The sequence below is a fragment of the Bombus terrestris genome, chromosome 7, assembly GCF_910591885.1.
Source record: "Bombus terrestris chromosome 7, iyBomTerr1.2, whole genome shotgun sequence".
NCBI classification, from domain to species: Eukaryota; Metazoa; Arthropoda; class Insecta; order Hymenoptera; family Apidae; genus Bombus; species Bombus terrestris.
Genome location: NC_063275.1, coordinates 1371030 through 1395378, shown reverse-complemented (window position 1 = coordinate 1395378; position 24349 = coordinate 1371030). Strand labels below are relative to the sequence as shown.

At 40.2% G+C, this 24349-nt stretch overlaps 1 long non-coding RNA gene across 5 annotated transcripts in view; it reads left to right on the top strand.

Moving 5' to 3' along the window:
- Window positions 1-24349, top strand: part of LOC100650155 — a 133302-nt gene that overhangs the window by 21390 nt on the left and 87563 nt on the right. For 2 of the 5 annotated variants that reach the window (XR_007224503.1, XR_007224504.1), the window contains exons 2-3: window positions 11735-12475; window positions 23237-23401. This is a non-coding gene — a long non-coding RNA (uncharacterized LOC100650155). The remainder of the gene's footprint in view (window positions 1-11734; window positions 12476-23236; window positions 23402-24349) is intronic. The other 3 variants (XR_007224508.1, XR_007224506.1, XR_007224507.1) reach the window with 2 other exon arrangements.

Genomic DNA, 24349 nt, shown 5'->3' with positions numbered 1-24349 from the left:
TGAAAAATCTGTATCACGGATTTGTTATAATATTTAGGAGATGTAATTTCTATTTAATTCTAAAAAACATGAATTTATATAAATATATGGAATGTAGAAGTAAAAGGGTCAAACCTCGGTTTTAATATAATTTAAAAAATTAATTGCGGCTTTGAAACGAAATTTACTTCTAGAAAATTCATCGTAGCTGTGTCACAGTTGCCGTGATATTTATTCGGCCGAAAGTTACGCTTATGTTGTAAATGTATATATAATATGTCGCTGAGATATTTTCCTTCCTACGTTTTCGTTTACGTTTACGGTTTTCGTTTTTCCAGCGAAAGGGTTTCCAACGAAATCTTATTTCTGTGAAATTATAGACGGCACAAACTGGTGTAGCTAAAGTTGCACGAGGAAAGGCAAGAGTCGCCGTTTCTTGAGCGCTCTTTCCGGCCTCTTAAAAGAGGAAACGCAGACGTCGAGTGTAGCTGCATTTTAATAGATTCTTTGCGCGTTTCTGTGCGAGCCAATTAATTTGTAATTAGCGAGAGATTCGCTAATGTTGTATATTTCGCTGGAGAGGTTGCCTTTAAAGGCGACGTTTAGAAGATGGGGAATTCGGAAACGAAAGATAACCAGCCGACGTGATTAAATTATGATTAGACTGTCTGCGATATTACGTTAAACAGGCACGAACATGATAACACAGTGATGTTGAAACACTCGTAAAAACTTGTTATAAGTGTATTACAGACGCTATATGAAACATCTCGAAATTTCATTTTGTGATTTCGTTTTCCTCTTCTAATAATCATCAAAAACGGTACAATATCATTAGTCGTAAATTCCGCGTACTATTTCGCTTTTGTCGCACATAGTTTAACGAATATGACAAATCGGGACACTGTACAGATTTTGGTCCTGTTTATTTTGAGTAGTTTATCGATCTACGATAAAATTGTACCAATAAAACAAACGAAAAAGGACAGAGAAAATGAAAGAAACCGAAATGAAGAGATAATAAAAAAGAAAAATATGTAAAATTTGATAGAGCGGAGGGTACAATGGCGGCATTAATTTCAACGTTTAATTAAATCTCGACCGATATTCCAATCTCCATGTTAAGGATCAGCAGCGCAGCGACGCGTGCTTGATCCAAAAAGCCAGGCAATATTTAATTTTAATGCTCGCACCTAGCGCGATCCAGCTGATATACGAGCGTGTCATTCGTGGAATGGTGTGTGCGCGACATTATACATATATACTCGCTTTCGGTTCAGTTTATTGGGCAACGTGCCCAGCGTTTTCGACCCCCTCAAACCTGCTGGAATCAGTTCCATTCACGATCGGATGGCGCTGCCATTTTCAAACAATCGCTCACGATCCATCCTCGGTCCCGTTCTTATTTTATACTTGCATGCACGTAGACCAACCAGGGGATACGCTACTGGCCCGTGTGTACCTATATAATTTCGTTCTTTCCGTATGTGTCGCGTGTTATTCGCTTATTTCGTCGTCCGTACACGTCGAAAGCCGGTCAAATTTGCAACACGTTCGCCAATGGTGTGTGTTTTTTCAGTCACGAAACACGAAATTGGAAGGACAATGGCGCAAGCTGCCTTCGACCGAATACACATGTCGCAGGAATACCAGGGAAATACGGGAAATCCTTTCCTACCTTTTCTATAAGAATGTAAGAATTTATACGTGTTCCACGGCTGGTATAAAGCACGGATAGAATCAGAGACAGGGAACCGGCGTGTCTAGATTCTATCGTAAATTGCTCGATTTAGAATCCTGGGTCTTATCACTGGGTATCAACGGCGGATCTTACATAGGGTGCAAGCGATTTTAAATATTGGAAAAATGAAAAGTGGTGATGCATAACAATTTTTTGTCCAGTTTATTTCTTATCTTCTGAATAATTAGTTTTGAGAACTGGAAACGCTTGCATGCGAGTACGTGACTTAAAGATCAGTTAGTATGCAGTTGACTGAACAACGAGAGATGTTTAGTATTATCAAGCAAATCGTGTGCATGTGATCTTGTATAATAGGCTGCACTGAAAATTTCCCTTTTGTATAACGATATACGTACCTTCGATTAACCATCGTGTTAAAATTTCGATGCAGTCAATTGTGCGCTTAAGATGATAGGAGTAAGTCATCTCAAACGTTTCTGTTTCGATATCTAAAATCAACTCTCCGAGAAGCTCACATGTATGCATATAATATATTAGGTTGTTCGAAAAGTTTCCTTCGTTTCATAAAGTGATAATAGATGAACAACAATTTCTGTTTTATATTATTTTATTGAATTAGGTATGATCCATTTCGTTCTATTACTGTTATTATTATTTTCATGCATAATTCGATAAACTAATATAAAACAAAAAACATTGTGCGTTATTATTTCCTTATAAAACGAAAGAAACTTTTCGGACAACCTAATATATAAGCTTGCTGTATATAAATTCTCAGAATCCTGTTTCTCTGTCTGCCCCTTGGGATTTTAGAATTTTCGACTTTAGAGAAATGTTCTGGTCGCCTATAAACTGTGCTACACTTTTTTGGAATTTTCACATGTCATAGAAAACTGCGGCAAGATTTTATTCGTTCGAGGAAACCGTTGTTTTCGTCTCGTGGGATTTCGTTACGAACGTTTCGCTCGGAGACGAGGAAGGAGAAACGAGGTGAACGTAGGGTATACGCGTAATGTTCGCTAAGATTTGTAGGATATAGGCACGACGATCGAATAACGGTAATGCAAGTTCCCTCGTTGCTGCTGGAAAAATATTATTCGCCGGGTAACTGTTTTATCGTTGCCTGAAAAATTCCAGGCGAAAGGACGACTGTCCACCGTCGAGATTCGATTGTCTTACTTCAGCCTTACTTCGCTCCTCTGTATGTGAGACGGTGGCAGAGTGGAAAAGAGGGGCAATTTAAGGGGAGAAAGGAAAAGAGGGATGAAATACGATGGGCGAGCACGAACGATAAGAGCACTTCCTTCGTGGACCTATGAAAACATAGTTTTCTCTGCTTTCCTACACATACCAACCTTTTCTCTATGACGTACGGGATAGCCATTAATATCGTCCCTGACCGTACATTTACTTCGATACCTTTAGCCAGCAAGAACTCTGCACTCTGTTAATGTTATTTCTATCGAAGCTTTTAGTCTATCTCAAGTACTTTCCTACTTTCACTAAAAAACATACGTATAGGTACCTTACTCTCGCTGTATCACTGTACGGTTAGGCGACCGTTTTTTAACGTCGAGGCAAGCCAATCCCCAAGCATTTTCCCTTCGATATATAGGCAAACAAAGTTTCATACGGTGGAAATGGTCGGTTAGCTCGAGACCGGTAGGTCTCTACCCCGTTTCGTCTGCACTCGATATACCCTGGTATACGGGTTGATGCAGCGAAGAAGCGGAGATCCGATAAACCTCTTGCAAAAGCACGAAGGCAGCGACAACAAGCTGATATCTATGGATTACGGACACACGCCGTATATACTTTATCCTAGCTTCCTATGTGTACGTATTCACGATAGCGTTCTTCTAGGCATACGCTGTTTCCTTCGCCTAACACACGGCGAATCTGTACACGGACGAAACCTGGTGTCTGGGTCCTTCCAATACACCCGCGCCAAAGATTCTCTCTTCTCTTTCGTATATACTTTGGTATCTTTAGCAAGGGGAAGGAAGGAGCCTGGAGGAGTTATGAGACGACGGCCATCTTTAGCTAGAGGTATCCTTCCTTCCTTTCTCGTTTCCTTCCTTCCTTTCTTACGGCCGTCCAGGAGAAACCTCGAGGCTTCCACGAGAAAACGAGGTCGTAGCACCACGAGTCCATGCGCCATAACGTTCTCTATCGTTGAGAGCCATACATCATCATCGTGTTCAACGAGAACCGGGCAGCTCTAAGTGCCTCAAATCGTGCCTCGGTCCTTTTATGCTGGATTCATCCTGGCTTTATCGTGCACCAACTTCGCCATGGTTCATCCTTCGTCCTAGAACTCCACACACCTTTACCTTCTTCCTTTTCTTCTTCTTCTTCTTCTTACATTGCTCTCGCTGAGGATTGAAAGAGTCTCTGTGGTGTCGTACCTTCTCGTTTCTTGATCTTCGGTGTTCGATGCAACGATACGCTCACCTGCCCGCTTGTAGACGTAACTACATATATACGCTTTCACATATAAACGCATGTACGAAAGTATATTTTCATAAATATTAGAACATTTACTAAGAACTAAAATCAATTTGACAAAACTTGATGAAGAAACGAAATTATTTTTGTTGTTATTCTCTATATATATTTCACAAGCGTTATATTTCGACTTTCGGCTTTAATTCATCTGAAATTTTCAATCTCGGACTCGGATCAAAAAATTGTACAAACACCAATATACAGTCGTAAATTCGTTATTTTCCTCTAAAACTGCTGCAGGTAATTTCAGATCATCATTTTGGACGTTTCTGCTACTTTGTTGCTTCGAGTATCACACTTTCTGGAAGGATTCTCGAGCTTTCGGATTTAATTAAAGCGTCCGGATTCAATTCGCCTGTTGGCACGTTTGCCTTTGGATCATATCGGGCCGGACGTAATTGTCTTAGCCCGTGGAAGCTAAGAAAGGGCTTTACGGTAATTGGGATCGATCTTCGGTGTGGTCTCCTCGATATTGTTTCTCTTTAATGTATTTGTTATTTAGTTTGGATCGATATTAGGTCCTCATGGATGGGAAATCGGGCTCGATAGATAAGGGCCGGCGGATTAGAGGGTACATTGGTCGTTCGGCACGTCGCTCCTAGCACGCGGCCCGATTGGTGCACACTAATTATACCGGCCGGCGTAATTCCATTAGCGTAATCACATCGCGGGGCGGTAATTGAACGGCTAATTAGATTAATTTAAAATTTCGCTAATTCGAGTGGTCCAATTAGTAGATTATACCAGAAGGGGAGTAATTGCTATACGCGTTCAGCTGTCGAAGAAACCGTTCAAAAATCTGCTCTTGTCGTGCGAATGAGACAAAAAGGAGGAAGATGGTGGAAAGGGGGTAAGGGCGAGGTGAGAAGCGTTTGTCTTCTTTCAACGCCGGCTACTTATCTATTAAACCGTCTTCTTGTAGCAATAACGTAAGTACACGGAACCGGGTTGTCGTACAAGTTCAGGGGGTGGCAGGGTAGAAAGGGCGGGAAAATTGAATTTTGCCGCTGCGTCTCGAGGAAAGTGCGGCGTAAGGAGGACGTGCCACTTCTGCAAGTAATTGACGCTGATTAAAATTCCACGGAGAAGAGCCAGCGTCCCTTTCTTCGTGACGTACGTGTTGAACCGGAAAACCCGATTTCCGACCTTACCTTCGCCCTTCCGGAAACGCTATTATATCACCGGGGATCCTTGCCGAACCTTTGAATTTCCATCTTTCACGCGTGTTCACATATCTAAGTTTAACTACAGCCAAGTAAGAAAAGCGACAATCGCAATTTGATATGTAAAGCCTTGTTCGAGTTTGTCGGGTTTATTTGAATTCAAGTGATTCGAAGCTTTTTTGCCAGTGTATGTTGCCTACTTGACTTGAAGTATCCTTGCTGGCTTCGTTGTCATTAGTCAAGTCACTTCACTTCAAATTGATCGTGCTCGAGTAGCTTGGAACGATTCTACTAACGTGAACTTGTCTGTTTGCTCGAATTGAAATATTCTTTCATGTTTGAGGAGAAGTTGAGTTTCATCTTTAACTTCTAGTTTTATGCTCACCGATGTAAACCGGATATTTAAGGTATTTGTTTTCTATTAGAATTCGAGACTGAGTCGTTTGAATTTAAAAGCTTTGAAATGAAGTAAGAAAACGAATATGTAGCATGTAACATATAATAATTTGATAAGATTAAGTTGTCTGTGATGTTTATAATTAATTTCATATTTACAGATGAATTACGATGAGTAACAAACACGACAGTAGAAACATGTCTCGTTTAATACAATTTCATTAGTTAATAAGTTTCTCAGAATGGAGTAGGTTGTTTGGACAGTTTCAGCATTTCTCTGTATACGGATTATGAAGTTAATATGTACGTAGTTGCGTATTTTGCGATGAATATTGCACGCGGTTTAATACTGGCAGCTCTGTGTATCTCGACTGGTTTCGTGTCTGTGTATTAATCAAACGTGTAAAGGTCTCTATAGTTAACAATAATACGTGTCCCCATCGGGTTTAAAGCATACCACGTTAATGATCTCTGTTAATTGTGAGCCGCTAAGCTTTCAATATTGCAGACTTCATTAATCATTACGTTCTCGTTAATTCGAAAATACGATGATACGTTAAAGTGTATTTAAAGCAAGCCATCTGAACCCGGAGTTCTGATTACGATTATTGTGATATATTTTTCGCCGATATTAATTAATTCGCCTCAAATTCAAACAATACTCACCAGATGACGATCGGTCTACGTAATTATTAATAACATCGCGTTTAGATCGCTTATACTATTGTTCATAGGTAGACCAATTTGTTATAACAGAATATTAATTTTACTGGATTGTGCAAATTAATAGGAAATTACTGACTGGAAGCACACTGCTTGTTAACTTTTAATGGAATGAATACATTGTAAATTTAAAATTATTATTGTAAAATTTCTGTAGTATTGGTAGAATCAAGTATGTGCGACCCATCGATACTGGTATTGATTATTACGATCAAGTATTTATTGATTTTAAAATGATGATTATAAAAGTTAATTTTGTTAAAATTTTGTTAAAAGTTAAGTTAAAAGTTAAAAAATAAACGATGATTATAAAAGTTAATTTTGATATTATCCCTAGCTACAATGATCACGAGAAATAAGATTCTCGCAACAAATGCTTTAATTTCGTAATTAGATTATATTCCGTCACGAATAAACCAAGACACTTTATATATACCGCGCTACAAAAATTCAAATTGAACCACAGATATTTGCATAATCAAATATCCCCCTCGAGTAATTCAGCGCTACGTACAAAAATTTGTATAGCAGAAGAAAATCATCAAATTCTACCAACGCTATCTTTCGGAAGTTTTCTGTCGCCCGCTAACTGAATTAATTTCCTTTGCTCGAAACCAATTCCAAACTATCTATACATCGTTGATCCGTACGTCGTTGAACGCGCAACAAGATTGAACGAAGCGATTACACCAGGCGATGGGAAGAGTCGTGCGAATCGCTGTTGAAATCGCTGGTTGTCAGAGGGTTGCTGTTTTGACTCCCGAGACCTTAGCCCGTGTTTCTGCTTATATGCATAGGTAACAAGTGCATTATCCGGCGTAAAATCCGGGATGCATAATGTATCCGGTGTAGGTATCTGTGTCAGCCGCTAGCACGTTAAGTTGAGGCTGCGTGTTCGCACATTGCCACTATCGCGGACGCGTGTGTCGGCGTAAGTTTGCATATATTTGCGATACGCGTGTATACGCAAGCCTGGTGACGGAGAAACGTATCTCCAGTTCCTCTCTCCTCGAATATAATGCATAGCTGGACTTTTATCAAGTCTTAGCTCGTCTTATTTTCGCGAAAGCGTTGTCCTGCTCCTCTTTCTCGTTGTCCTCCCCTTTTCGTCTCGCGGCGGCGGATTATCCGGCTTTCGAAAATACGTCGTACATAAAATATGATGTTGAAATAATATATGGCCCTTTTATCCGGCATGTAGAAGGATCCCCGTAGCAATGCTCTCCTATTTCCTCGTAGGATTTACTGTTTATTACGATAACCAGGACGCAGGAATATAAAGAACTCCATGAAGGATAGCTTTACTAACCTTGGTGCGTGCTTCGAAAGAAAAATAACCGTGAAAATGTCTGGCCAGGAACAGATTTTCCTACTCATAGATATACATCGTGCTGCTACGTTCGCGGTACAGCCGAAGTTAGACAGATTCTACGATAAAAAATAAGTTAAAGATGAAGAATAACAAGATTTTGTCGGGGATCTCATTTTCCACGGAAGACCAACTTTGAGCACTCAGGTATGATTATCCGAATTTGCCTAATTACCAACTAGACAGTGTTCTATGTACATGAGTAATGTACAAAGGTAATCCGAAGTTCGATTTTCAAGGAAATCGAATTTGAAAATTTGTCTATTGGTAGACTATGTCGGTTTAATTCTCTACCAACAATCCGAGCTTTATTTTTTTCAAAATTTTATTCTCCATTTTCCACTTATTTTCGCACGTGAAATATCCTGCTATTGGTCGTCCTTTCCTCTGCCCATTCCGTCGGAAGTTAGTCAAATATACATGTACTTGATAAGCTTTCGAATTTGATCTTCTCGAAAACGAGGATTCCAGTGTAATTTCGTTATTCTCATCTTATTTTATCTCATAAAATCTGGCTTCGTTCGTATCGTGAATTGAAAATGTGTATATGTACCACATGATAAATTTTCCTTAGTATCGTTAGTGGGATGAAAAGTCCGATCGACGTTCGCAAGTATTAAGCAGGCAAAGCGCTTTTCTTTGATAAAAAGAAAGCACGCACCGGTGTAATTCCAAAATGACCAGAGCAAATCGGGAAAAACGTTAACACCGAGAACAATTGTTAGACGACGTCAGGTATTGTTTCTTCTCTTTCTTTCCCCTTTTTCTTTTCTTTCTTTTTATCCTTTTTGTTCTCGTCGGAAAATTATGGTCGGGTCAACAGAATTTCTCTGCCATTGTTATAGCCGAAAGCTCGTATGGTTAGACTATTGAATCCCCGGTGGATTTTTTTCGCCCGCTTTTTTACCCACTGGAACATTACACAACCCTCTACACACGCGTGAGCTCTCGTGCACACGTGAAAAGGAAAGAGAATGGACGGACCGAAGAATGGGTTCTAATTCTGTTCCTGCTGGAAACGGAGGTGCTGACGACGCCATAATTTGTCAGACCCCCGTAACTACCGATATGTACGCACAATTTCCACGTACAAATTCAAACGTGTGTAGGATGTGTTTACAGGATATCACGTGGTGAATAATGATTCCCTGTTTATCCCTTTTCACGATCAATTCGAATAATTTCTCCATCGAATCCTCTTCTCGCGTTTTCACTCGATTGGATCGTGTACACTCTCGCAATGTAAAATTCGCGTCGCGAGTTTTTGAATAAATTAATATTCAAAGCGGACGTATTGCGAATATGGCTATTTTGCTTGTCATATATCGAGATATACAGAATGCGATAGAACGTGCGGTACATCCGGACATGAGATTATTTTACATTAAAAAAATAACTCGAAATTACAATTTCTAGAATCGAAAGCCATATGTGTATCGATAAATGATATTTCTATGGCAAAGTATTTTAACGCCTTAATTTGGAAGTTACATATTCAACTATCCTTATTAGAACACTAACTAATTTTAATCGTACATCATGTTTCCCTGCAACGAAAATATAAACAGATAATTCTCGAACGAGTCTCACGCTATAAAATTAGTAATCGCATCTTTTTTTATTGCTCGTTGTATTTATAGCAGTGGCGTTAAGCTACAAACAGCAGTTATGAGTTAACTGTTTGTTTCCCTGCGGATAGACGTTTCATTTTTATCGAGAGCTCGTACCACCCTAACAAATGTTATACGCGGCCACGATTGTTTTTTAACTGCGAGGTTGTCATCGAGCACAAAACATCGTTACACCATAGCAATGTGTCTGTACAATTCGGAAGCAGCGAACCACGGGGAAACATTTCACTCGATACTAACACTGCTGAATGTTACACGCGCATTCGAAGGAGAACTACTTTCCCCCTGGGAAGTTTCTTCCGCTCGAATCTTGCGTCTCGAATGCAAACCCGTTATTGTTATCGTTATCCTTATTACTGTCGCAACGCCGAAGCAATAGAAGCGAAACCGAGCAAACGTAAAAAAGCGATATAGGCGAACGTGTTACGGCTCCCTTCTCTTCTTTCTCTCTTCAGAACGAAAAGAAAAGAGAGATCGTTTAACCATTTATATCCTGAATTATGTTTATTCCTAATTTTTACTGCTATCTTTATTTTGCTTGTATCTACTTAAAAATTGGTCAAAGTAGAAAGTATAACAAAAATCTCTAAGAAGTAACATTTTCAAAGTCTCTTTTTAGCATAACTTTTATTTCATAACTTTTATTTCAAGTTATTAGCATAACTTTTATTACATAACTTTTATTTCAAGTGCTCAGTGGTATGATCACCAGCAATGTAGATACACATTATTAATTTCATTATTAGCATTTATTAATTTCAAACATGTAATCTTTGACGACGTATACTGTAATCCTTGAAGGTAATTTTTAATCTTCTGACAATTGTTTTCTACAAACTAATCTCAAATAGCGTGTATATACGTACGTACTTTCCATTTGCTGCTTCGTTCAAAGACCAAAATGTATTTTAGTTGAGTTGCGCCTCGAGCGCTGATGTCCCCACACAATTCTTGATTTCATATTGTTTATACAAGAATTGCGTTTGGACAATCATAGCCTGAGACATTCAATTCCGTTGGGATATTCCGCGTAGCGTTCAGGGACGAGAGAGATTTCTTCGACGTGATTTTCCTCGTGGCAATCCTAGCGTGCCGCACCCTACGTTGAAGGATCGCGGCTGAAAAAAAAAAGAGAAGGAAGAGAGCATTATATATATTTATTTTAGATTAGTCGTCGTTGACCTAGTTTTCTTCTCGAGCGAGTACTTAGCCCACTTTGTCGCCGTTTCACGTCCTCTTGTTCGCCACGTTATTCGGAAAAAATCTGCGCAGGCATGCACGCCATGCATTTAAAGTTTCCTAGAAATTAGACCATCTCCTGCATGATATGCAAAGGTACGATAAAAATTACCACGGAGACGTAATTGGCTTACATCGCCATTTGTTCTTTTTTTTATTTCTATGCTATTAAGCATTTCGCATAAAATTTGCCATTTGTTCACAGTTTGAATTTGCCGGGCTAATGCAGATGTGTATCTTATATTTTATTCAAGCTGCGTCTTATCGTCCATTGGATCATTCAAATGGATTTTTCTCAATTACTGTTACACAATTATTTGATTATAAAATTATTTTCAAAGAAACCACGTCAACATTAAATATCATACATTAACTAATTGCCGTAACACTTTGGTTAAACGTTATTTCGCAGAATTAAATCGTCGATTCTCATTGATCGGCTACCACCAAGGTCAACAAGAAACTCTGAGTTAAAAACTCTGGTAAATCGCGGGCGTGTGTACGTGCGACTATTTGGATCACCGGTATACGTAATTATATTACTTCGTCTTACTCAATCTTGATCAATCAACTGCTATTCAGAGCAAATTAAGGGGAGTAGTAGGAGGAAAGGCTGCGTCAAAGGATCTATCGCTTCCATTGCCTTCTTCTTCGCTCTTTTCCCTTTTTTTTCCCTTCGCTCTTCTACCCCCGCCCCATCCCCCTTTCCACTTCGCATCTCAATAACGTCGAGTGGCGTTCAATCATACACGCATTCTGTACGATTATTACGCGCTCCGTGGCGTGTCTCCAGGGATCGGTAATGCGAAACAATGTTACCCTAATTGGCCGTGGTACGAAATTACACAGTCGATTTGTCAACGCTCGTGGAAATTCGGCGAAAATTCAGAACACTGGAAATCACGTTTCTCTCTTGGTTTAATTTTCCATAAAAAATTTGATAGCGTAACGAGGCAGCGTTCTCGAGATCATTTCCGTTGGCCGTTTTGTTTTTCCCCGTAATGACCCTCTTTTGTATTCATAGACGACACAACGAGAAAGCCAACGACGCGAGTCACGAGGACATCTACGAGAGAAGAGCACGAGGGAAACTGCTTCCGAGACAATTGATCGACGACGAGTAAGCGGATGCAACCGTGAAGGACGGTATCCATTTGTTGCGTATCAGTGTAGGGCAAGTGTTGCACACTTGCGATATAAAACATCGCGATACAAGCATCATTTTTCGTCGTCACGTCAAAGGAACGATAGGCTAAGATGGACTTATTTCAGTCAGCCAAGCTTCATCTTAAAATTCAACTTTAAATAATTGAGTTTGTTATATTTTAAGTAAGTTAGTTCTTAATATAATAACGAAAGAATGGGAAAGAACCCTGCGAGTACTTTAGGTTCAGCATGAGAAAATAACTCAAATAACTCTATGGCAGAGTTAGCTCTACGACGGGTCAAACAATCTGCATCGCCCAAAAACGTTTCATAACTAAATTTGATCGCTCTATCGGACAAATTGTTTAGCTTAACTCAAATATCCGAATTCAGAATCAATTTGGAGCGTATCATTTTTCCGTTCCTACGGGCGTGTCTTCCACGTCAGACCTTCTCTTTCCTTTTTAATACGTACATGATGAACAAAATTGTACATCGTTGCACAATATCTTATCGCTGGATGATGCACACAACGAATATACGCAACGGATGGATACGGAACTCGAGAAGAGTGGAGATGAAAATGGTCGAAGAAGACGGCGAGGAGGCGAGCAGTTGGGTAAGTATTAAGTAGATAGATGAACAGAAAGGGTCGATACGCGAGTGGTGTGGTCGAATGATTAGGTTAGCCGCTTCGGATATAACTTCGTTACTCACCAAATGAACAGACAAAACCGAGCTACCCTAACTCCATCCCATCCCTCTACCACCCACCTTACATCCTTCTAGTCTGCATATCCAGCACCCCGATAGCACTTTATCCCGATCAAAGACGACGCTGTAGGCTGCCTGCAGATACCCGTTCAATCAATTTCGCTTGATCGTTCCCGCTGTTTCTCGATCAAGACGCCAACGATGAGGAGGAACCAGGCGATCGTGAATACTGCCGATAGTTTCCGAGAGAAATGGGATCTCACGGGAACGGTTTCTCTCGCGGAGCAACGATACGGATGATAAATAGCCTCTCTCTAGTAGCTTGACGAGCGTCAATTTGGATCACCGGATCCTGGTAAATCCTTTCGACGCGAATAACCGAGGATCTTAACCGTGGATCTCGGCGTCTGTTTACAACCGTCGAGCCTAAGCGTGGTTTTCACCTTTCGTGGTTCAATTTTGTCGCAAAAGAGATCACAGTTTTACGATTGCGAGATTAAACGGCGCGAATGCCGGCCCTTGTTAAGCAACAACATTACTTTACTTACAACTTTAACCATAGTAATGAATTAACGATGATGACAAAGGCTTGGCGATGGAACGTACTGGAGTAGCGCGAATTTTGCAATCGTGCAACTTTGTGAGCCAGGATAGGTTTACCTTGGAGCGTAGGACTACACGCAATCTTTTCACACGCATACACGCATGAAACGTACTCTGAGAGAATCTTTCGCAGAATCAGAAATAGAATCGGATGTCTGTCTAGACTTTTGGGTGGTATACAAGAGGGATACGTGATATGGGTCACAAAATGTACATGTCTCCAGAGCCGAAACAAATAATTTGAGGCATTTCGAGATAGTACAGGAACGCACAGCATACTCTACAGTCGTACTATTAATACTTAATACTAATAACAGTATATTTAAAAATGTAATTTCCTCATTATGAACTAAAAACTAAACTAAAATTAGAAAAGAATCCTTCCTCGCACAAAATGAGCGACGATTCCGTGAATCAAATCATTCCATCACCCTGTACATTGGTCAAACGTTAGTGGTGTGAGAATTGCAAAGATCTTTCCCTTCGTGTTCCATTCGGAATATTCCCGTGTGTAACCACGCACGCCACAGTTCCTTCTGCCAGCTGTATCTTGTCTATTGTGCGAACGGTTTCAATCTGAATTGAAAGGTCCCGCGGAATATTTCGAGATATATAAATGGGCCCGGACGTGATTCGCTTTCAATAATTCACAGGCAGATTTTCAATGGTTTCCATCGAGAGATGTGTGCCGATCGGAGAAGGGCAGGGGATGGATCTCTTATTCCGCTTTGGAAAAAGGAGGGAGAAAAGGGCGATCGAGCACGATGTGAAAAGGCAGGGTTCGGATAGTACGGAGGAGAGGTAGAGGAACGCAAGAGAGAGCTGAACTTTTGCGACATCGAGAGGGTGAGCGAAGATGACGATGGTGAAGGAATGAGAGAGGGGGTGGGAAGACTGTCGTGGCATTGATCGGCCACGCCACCGCCACGGTATTCTTGCTCTGGTCTCTCCCGATAGATGCCCTCGAGTTTCTGGAACTACATAGAATGTGACAGTATCTGATAGTTATATCAGTCTCTTAAGAACCAAATTGATTAACTCCATTTTTCTGAATTTTTCAATTTCGTTTAACTAGACACATAATTGCTATTCAATTTCTCAAAAGAAAGGAAACACTTCTGTAAGCTCATTTGTTGAGAAAGAGTCGTGTAAATAATCGTGAACAAAAGTTTATAATGTCGTCAGGTTTTCTACCTTTGTCATTAATTTACTTCATAATTAGCCGTCGTCGTATCATCGATCTTTTGAAAAAACTTACTGCCTTATTGTTTTTCGGCAAAACAAATGAAATTGTTTTTATAAAAGAGCTTTAACTGACGTTCTCCCGTATCAACCTTTGTATTTGTTTCGGTGTCCAGAATCGATTGTTAGAAGAGGGCGGCTGAATTTTTCACTACGCCGTGTATTTCTGCCATCATCGAAATCAATTTTTCGCGAAGCAAACGTCGCGAGAACTGAAACGAGAATATCGAATGTCTGGACGCATGGTCGCTGTTTTCTCACGATAATCGGATCGTTTCTTACCTAACCCCGTGAACTGACAAGACGTACGAAATATACGGGGCACGATAGAGGTCTGAGAGGGTTGCGTTTCCAAGCCATAGACGATTCCTTGATCCATCACGATGATTCTCTATGTCCGATATCGTCGAGTATCTCGGGTGGAAGTGACGTCGTTTGCGGCCCTCTTCGAGAATTCCGCTTGAACTCGTTGGCGACATTCTCGGTAACGAGGGAGAGACATCTTCGGGATATAAAAGGAACTGGCGGAAAAGAAACGTGCCGCGAAAAAAGGGGGTTGAAGCAGGCCTTGTGGATGGAACAAAGGGAACCAAGGGGCGGAACAGCGGAGATGTTGGATCGCAAAGAAAAAAGCTCTCGCGCTCGGTCGGATCGTTTCTGGTCGATTTTTCAGGAACAGCCTGAGCTCTGTTGGCCTCTGTGAGGTGTCGTGTAACCGGAAGCAAAGAGGTTGCGGTGACTCCGCTGCGCCACTGTACGTTGGTGGTAGGTTGGGAGCGTAAGAAAGGAGGTGGCGCAGAGAGGCGAGAAGAAAGGGGTGACAGTCGGATAGGGAAGTGGGTTTTCTCTGCGGCCAGGTTCCACCAGTTGGAAAATGAAGAAGAAGGAGGACGAGAGAATTGAAGCGTGGGGCTTGCGGCTGGTGCTCTTCGGGGACGAGGGGAAACGCTTTATAATTGAAAAGCTTCGCTTAAATGGAAACGTTTCTCTCTTTATGCTGCGCGCCATCGTGGAAAGGTAAGAGGCCGCCGACGAGCCGAGTCCCGGACGGTTGGAACCGGGCTGCGCCGGATAAACGAATTTATTAAAGGCATGTCGAGGTTTTGCAGGCAGCCGCGCGCGCCACCGAGTATTTCATTTCGTCCGCATCCGAAAACACGCCGTTTCGCTTCCGAAACTTTCACCGCGTCTCGTGAAATTTTCTGTTACACGCCTCTGCACCCGTACTTCGTACTTTCCTCTGTCCTAGATATGGAATAACATTGTACGTAGGTTGCTAGTGAAAATTTTTCGCCCTGTTGGACTCGCGTGTGTAATTCTGATATATAGTTTTCGTGCTCGAAGACGAAACTGCGCTTTTGAAAAACGTTTAATGCGTATCATTCTGTAAAAGTCGTAGGCTATTTTGGATACTGATCTTGCATAGCGACAGAAATGATATTTTTTGGAAATATTTCTACGATTCACTATATAGAAACGGATCTTCGGATGTTCCTTTATTGCGTCAATTTTATTCGTAGCTTCTCTCCACAATTTTTTTTTACAAATACTTCGATTAAATATTACAAAACCACGTCTTAGTAATAAAAACAAAGTAAATTTCGTACAATACTGTACCTTTCCTCGTTTTCCGACCTAATTCTACGGATCGTCGCATTCGTGACCCGCCCAAGCACGATCACTTCCCGACTTACCAAGCATCCGCATCTTCCACTTTTGTTTCTTATTGTCATTAAATCTCGATTCATCGTGGTTCTTTGTACCTGACTCAATCATGTTCTCTCCAGTGAAACCTTTGCTGTTCGATTCTGCAGTTTCTTGCAATCGCATTAAGAAAAAGTCGACGAGTTTCAGGCTTACAAAGAACTGACTTTCTTTCCGCGAACCAGCACGGCGACTAATAAAATCTGTAGAAAATCATCCGAACGATAACCTTTGGAGAAAACGCTGGCAAGAAGAAACAAATCGCGCATGGTATAGGCAAGCGAGAAACTTCCGAGGAAATGAAGGAAAGGATTTTTACGAGGGAATTTGAATGGGTCGTTCGGCAAACGGTGTTTTCGACTGTTGAAATTGAAAAACTGTAGGCGCAGCTCGTGCCAGCTTGGTTGGGGCTTACCTTATGCGCAGCCAAACTGTTGGCTCCGTAAATTGCGCGTTATTGCTTTTATGGATCCAGAGGATCGAACAGCCCTTTAAAACCGGGGTTAAAAAAAGTGGAAGAAGAACGAAAATTGGCGAGCAAGAAAGAGAAGACCAGGGTATAGACTTCTAATACAGCCGGGTGATAAAAATTGCGCAGTGTACGTGAAACGCATTCTGTCTGCGGAGCTTCATCAACGTAACGTTACGCGCAAGTGGCTATCAATTTGTTTTGTGTTACAGCCGTTCAGGGATATCGCCGTCGTAGTCCTGATAGCGTCTTCTCAAGATCAAATACTTTCGGTGAATCGCGTGTTGCTCAGGTTTCATTGCGTAGAAATGTTATTAGGTTACGGACAAGTTGTCAAATTCGTTTTGTTTTTAGAAATGATAGCGACAACGTGTAATTATCTACACGAACAAACTAAACTCATACATCAAATATTCTGGTTAGCTGTATGCGGCCGAACGTAAACATATTAGGTGAAAGTATTATTTATAGGACACGTGTAAAGCCTGTAATATATTATTGTTAAAAATCTCGCACGCAAAATACGTGTTCTTCGTGCCACCACGTATTTCAAATCCCAGTGTGCATTCTTGGAATCACTCCATATCTGCCATAATCGATACTCCGGCATAAATATTCACTTGCTGAATATTTAATAACTCGTTAATAACTCGTCACCCACGCGAATTCTATTACTTGGATAATTTTCACCGAAGCTCCATCGATTCCCTCTTCGAGGACTCGCGTATTACGGTGCTCAAATAAATAACAGGCGCGAATAATTATGAAAATTAGAGATTTCAGTGTGCGATTATTATCGTGGCGCGTATAAGGGGTTTATTATTGTAATCTGTGCGCGTACGGTTATTTTGTATCGGCTGTGGAACTGGATTGCTCATTGAAACGCTAAAATTACGCCTGCAACGGTGCTTAATAAAATCGAGCATTTAGTTATTGTGCCAACAGAGCGACGCCGCTGTTAATTTTCTGCATAAATATCGCCAAGACTTTATTACCGCTCCCATTGCCGATACCAACGGGAATAGTTAATGTCGTTGAATCGCTTCGGTCGTCTCTCACTTTCCCGTTAAAATCCCACCTATATATCACGTTGTTACACATTATCAATTACGTTACCCGTACACGTGTACCGTTATCCGTGTAAACGATGATTAACGCGTCGACGAATATTCTTTGACGCTGAACGCCCATTTATTAAATACTCGTTTGTATGTAGACGCGTTTGTCGCGTGCACCGAGGGCAAAGACCTTGATTGTACAATCTATATGACATACATATACTGATCCATTAAAGTATTCGAACGTTTATCATAGAGAACTTTTATATCTTCATATCGTGTGTGTTACGTAAGACATTTCAAATAACGAAATGTTATGAAATAGCAGCTGGAAACATTGATTTGCGTCACTAGTTCCACGAATTAGTAACAATTACTAACAACAAGTTTATGTATTTATGGACGCACAGCAGGGTTAGAAATATGTATGAAAATATACCGAAGAAAAGCTATCTTACTTTTGAGAGACATTAAGGCAAATTGCATTTGTGCGAGAGTTTAGTTTGAATTGCAACTTCTATTCGAATGCAGACCGAAGATTAACAAATACAAATGATGTTTCATCGCAACGATGAATTCATTCAGCCGAGTGATTAGCGAAGAAATCGTAAGTGAGAAGTTTAAAAGATCCATCGCCTATTCTCTCAAACACGTAGACTATAAACAACTAACTTTATTTTCGATACCACGTTTATGGAATCGAACGAGAAAGAATAGAAAAAGACATCTGCAAGGTATGAGAGGAAAAGTGAAGCGGTCAACGTTCGTTCGTTTTCTTCGCGACAGTTGCCAAGTACGAACACCGCGCGGATCATATCGTATTTGCAATTGTTTCAACCTGTTGCCAGTAGAAGGACGGCGTCGCTTGAAAATTTCATCGGGACGTAACCTGGTGTTCCCGGCGGACTCGAATTTCTAAGTTCCCAAGCTTTTGTTCAACTTGCTTTCACGACAAACCGTAACAACCAAGCCTATGTTACGTGGTGCTATGCTGGTTCTATGGATACGCGGTGTTGTATACGCACGTATATGCACGGATATGCACGGATATGCACACAATATATGTGTATGCACGGATGGTTGACCGTTATAGGGAAACAGTTGGTACACAGGAAAGGAAATATAGCTATCGACCATATTCGCCATCTAGCTGGCCCCAATCCGTCATACAAATAGGCCAGATCAAGTACAAGTTATCAGCCATAGCAGGCCCATTTAAATTCACAGGATGACGAAAATCAATTGAACCGTGAAATGAATTTCTGTATTTCAATCGTGCTTTCATTTTAATAAACAAGCAATTGCGTTATTTTAAGAAGATGTTTAGCATGGCATTGAAACGAGAAATTATGAATACCAACGAGAATTCTTTTATATTTTCTTCGATTTTGATATTATTGAGATATGTATAATTTTATGTGCTAGATTAGATTGACCGCGTAGTAGCGATATATGTATGTGAATTGAGTGTGTGGAAGTATGTGTGTGCGCGGCGTTTCGAAAACAAAGGAATGTAAACTGTTCAGTTAACAGTCTGGTATAGAAGAAGATAAGACGCGTGCAAGTGTGTATCGATGAATATTTTTGAAATCGTTTATCAAATAAATATATAACTATTCTAATATAAATGCCAAGTGTAAATTTAGTGTTCTTATACCATTATTTCGGCAATTAAGATCCAAAATTCTCAACAGATATAATTGATATTTTTTAACGTTTGATGAAATTGGAAAAAAGTGTATACTTATTGTAATATATAGCAAGTATTTATGAGAAGTATCTATAATTTTATTTAATAATTCGACGTCAAATATTCCTTCCATATTTGAGAATGAAGCTATTCAAGAATATTTATTGGCAGTTTTTGAGAAACTAGTAGACTGATAAGAAATTTCTAATGCAAGATACTACATACTTATTACTACAGTGTAATGGAAAATTAGTGGCCACGAGCACATCTCGATAATCTTGAAACAAAAAGGAGAAAAAGAGAAAGATAAAGGTATTTCACTTGAAAATCGCAACCGCTAGTTACGATTTCGTTCTTCTCTTCAATTAGTCTATCTTCGATAACTCCGTTTGTCTCGGTTACACGTTTCCGCAATAAGCTTTCACACTGGTGCAGACAATGCAACGTGAGCGAGCTGTAAAACAGTCAGGTATCGATTAAGTTGGCTTCTGTTTGCGGGAAATGAGACAATTTGCAAAATGTTGGAGGCACGGATCGGTCTAGCAGACGAGAAAAAGGAAATCGAGAGGGAAAAGAGAAGGCGAACCCTCTGCGTGCAGACTCTCGTGACAGAGTCGACACGAGGGTCTTTAGGAGACCCGCTACTGACAGAGTTCCGTGTTTCCACCAGAAATCTTACAAGCATGGAAACGTTGTTGCTACCGCTGCCCGACAATAAGCAATTATTGCTTGTACGCGACGCACAGTCAGCTAAACATTATTTGTTTTCGCGAATTCTCCAACGCCCATTTCTTCCTAACACCTTCACTACACACTCAAACTTTATGAACGTATTTTGCCCTGGGAGTCGCGATGGCGAAATATGCTATTTCATAATATTCGATTCTTGCTGATTATTATACCGTATCTTGGTGTTATCCAAACGATTTACATCGTGGGAAATTTTCTTGTTCATGAAATCCATCTTATTTTAATTATGCAACAAAATTTTGTTACGCGCGTGATCGATGGCCAACGTGGTGTCACTCAATGGGTTAATTTACGACGACAAGCGCGCTCGTACGGTCTATGTCGCCTTTTCTTCGCGGCTTTCTCTTTCCATCACCACGATTGGATCCGTAGAGCCGATGTTTAAGTTGCGATCTACCTTGCGCGAGACTCGCCCCGTCGATTTAATTTCGACTGAATTACCGCGGGGTTAATTGAGAAACTTAAATAACTGAACGCAAACCGAAATGGAACTTGGATATTCGAATTCCGCTGTGTGTGAAGCTGCCTCGGTTTGTCAATGGTGCTTTGATGTATACTTGATGGAAGTGTCGACAAACAGCTGCACCGTCGCGTCTGCAGGGAATTTCGGCTATATCACAGATTCCAGAGTACATATAGCGTTCGATTAAAAAGTTTCCGGGCATTATTTATAAGAGACGCTAAAAATCCGATATTTAATGACGTTTTCGTCTCCTTCGTACGAATCTTTCGTAAAAGCAATGGACATATTGGGTTGGCAACTAAGTGATTGCGGATTTTGTCATTAGATGGCAATGACAAAATTTGTCAATCCAATAGTATGAACATGACAAGTCTACTTTTAACATAGTCGAGAGGAGGGAAACAAGAAAATTCCAAAAGCAAATGCAAACGTGGTTTCCATGTAAAATTGGTCGATAACGTATCGAACTTTAAAATTCCTCATCCTTCACTTATTATATTTTTCATCGCGTTTTTTCATTACCATTATCACGATTCATCACGCATAAATTGCCAAACTTTCCAATCGGTAACGAAACGACGATATTAATTTTTATGCTAACCAATCGAAGACCTTCTTACTGCCTTAAGAAGGTATGACAGCTTTCATCGGTTCTCGAATCGAAGGATATTCCTAGAGCTGAAAGTGCTTGCACAGCAAACAGCCGCGATTATTTTTCTTTTGGAGGCCCGCAATGGAATATGGCGCCGGCGAATTCACCGCTCTTCCGGCCATTCTACCTAAACCGAATGATTTTTCCTGATAGTTCGAACGTCGACTGCATTATCGGGAGGGGTTCTCGGCCAGGAATGCAATCACCTGTAATTTCTCACACCGCTCTTTGGTCTCCAGGGGGAGATTCGATCGATAGGGGCAATGTGTTTACGGCACCGAGCCGCGTCTGATGCACCCAATGCGATTCTCGTTAAAGCCGTGTGTCCCTGCTGGCAGCTCGGTGAGTTCTGCATGCGAACCTGCCGGAATCAGCCACGGCCCGGCTATGTTTCATGCTCGTAATGCCACAAATTCACATTAGCGCATGGGACACTGCCATTCTGCGACCTGTGCGCGGTTAATTTATTTTCCGCTGCCACGTTAAAGCCGTCGCGAGCCGATTTTTCCCACGAAATTACGCCACCGTTTCGATAATCCCACGAACGGGCTGCGAATCGATCGGGATTTTCATCGGCAAACAATCGACAGAAGGAAAATTCTCTCCTGATGAATTTATTAGGTGTAAAAAAGAATTTCGTGCTTCGGAGAACAAAAAAAAAAAAAAAAAAAAAAAAAAACGGATTTTTTAGGAGAGCGCTTGAAAAACTGCAGGTACTTTAATTGTCGGAGTACCTACCCTCTATTCATATCAATTTTCATCCAGTTTTTGTTCGACGATTCCTGCTGTTCGTGCGATTCCAACTTTTTACCGCCGCTGCGCTCGGTTTTCGGCTTGAAATTTTCCTTGCGCAATTTCTCATATTACTTTTTTGTATGGTAAGAGTGGAATCGTTTTGTCTACTTCAGCACAGCTTTTGTTGGATTGAAACGTGAATAGAATGCAGTGTTAAGAATACGAGGATTTTATTAAACGTTGTGGTATTTTAAACTATTCTTTCAATTACATGGGAAATAAAGTAACAAATGTTACATTTTCACTTGACAGGATTATTAAGATTTTAGATTTATGCAGAATATACATAATACGTATGTTTTTGATCGGAAAGTATTTTGAAACGTCTACGTGTAGTCGTTGAGTCTTTTTAAATCATGTTCGAGGTAAAAATAAACTAAACGCACACGTATGTATGTACTTGCTAGTATCTCTCAACGGATTAAAGATGAAATATGCTGTAAACATTTGAAAGAACAGAGACATATCTCAATTTAAATTATAGTTATAGACCGTGAAACTAAGAACAGGAATTATTTTCTATCCTCAACTTCTGTACGAATCAATCAATTTCTTAAATCCACTAGAATGAATAATTTCCGGTAATAAAAACAGAGCAAAGCTGAACATTGATAACAGTCGGTAGAGATTGTTAATGCCGGTAGAATAGTTAGGAAGCAATTCGGTGAATACGTTCAACGAAGCGAATCGTGATCGAACCAGAGTGCTAATGAATCGCAAATGGAACGTTTGTCTATTCTCAACGCCCCTTTTATACTTCAAGGCTGACCTTGTTTCGAGGACTATACGCAACGATGACGGAAATTCTGCCTTTGTACACTCGTCACGATTACGGTGTTTAACATCTCAATTTCCTCGACGATCGACCCGCTTTTAACCCTTTTAGTGCAGGTAAATTTTCAGAAATTGTTTGCGTCAAACTTAAAAATGGACAAAGCAAAATACGAACGAAGAACGTTAATACACGTGACATGTTTCATTATTTTACAAAACACCAAGTTTTTATGAATTAATTGTACGTTAATGAAAAGTGTTCCTTCGGTTGATCTGCCGGCCAAACCTGTATTTTTCCACCTTCCAAACAATTCCCGCATCTCAAATTCAATTATTGGGTCGGCAACTAAGTGATTACGGATTTTGTCATTACCACCTAATGACAAAATCTTAATGCGACGACAGCTTCGTTCGACTAAATTTTCGTTTCATCGTCTACCGATCACAGTTATCTTTTTCTTTACAGGGGATGACGTCTTCAAAAGTAATTCGATAATCGTTAGAGGATTCCACTCTACGAGATCGTTACCGATTAATCAATCACTCGATCCGTTTTTTACGGGGATTTGGTTACGTTTAGCATTCTGGTTCAAAGGTGGAGAAACGAGAGAAGAGTCTGGTGAATGAAAAGGTATGTGCTCAGGTATTTCACGCTGTTGACAAGAGTATTACGTGGACTTACGAGAAAGCCATATTCATAGATTTCTGATAATAATCGGGGCATTTCTTTTAACATTGACGAATATTCCTGGTCGTAAATATCAGGATATCTACTGGTTGTATTTATTGGAAAATTCTAACAAATTTTATTTCATCTTACATTACAATTAATTATTGGAATGATCAGCATTTTGCGCCATAAAGTTCGCGCAATGCGAGTGAAATAACAGATTCCTAATAAAACAGCTAGAAATTAAAATCAGTGAAGAGGATCTAGTTTATGGCAAATATCAATAGGTGTTCTGGTATTTATAGTCGGCACATATACGGCGAACATTATAAATAATAGCACTGTAATATCTCTGTTCTTCTATGTCGTTTCTGCATGTTTATTTCTTTATTTTTCGTAGCATTCGTGTACATGAATTTGAACGTGCTGATGCATAAAACGAGATGTTTATCGAATTCCTATTCGTCCGTTCTGCCATCTCTTTGAATTTTAATTGATTACCTGATGTGTGTGTTCGGTGAACTTTGGATGTTTGACTTGCTGAAATTTTTATAACGGGCACGCCGTTTAAACGTTTATCTTTCGGTTTGAATAAAATCGCAGGACGTCGAGGGTAAAGCACGGAAGCTTTGCTGTTCCCCCTAAAATTAAATCAGTTCGAAAATTACATTTCCCTATGAAAACGTGAGCCCGCAACAATGTCCAAACCCTATTTTACTCGACATTTTATTATTATATATAACGTCTCAACCATGGCTTTTAACCAACACGATATAATGAAATAAATACTATGAAATTGCCAATTCGTGTGTCACAAAATTGTAAAGAAATAATTTTTAAAATCTACTTTTTGCGAAAAGAATAGGCGGCCCATGGAAAATATAATAATTAGTTATTTTATCGTTTATA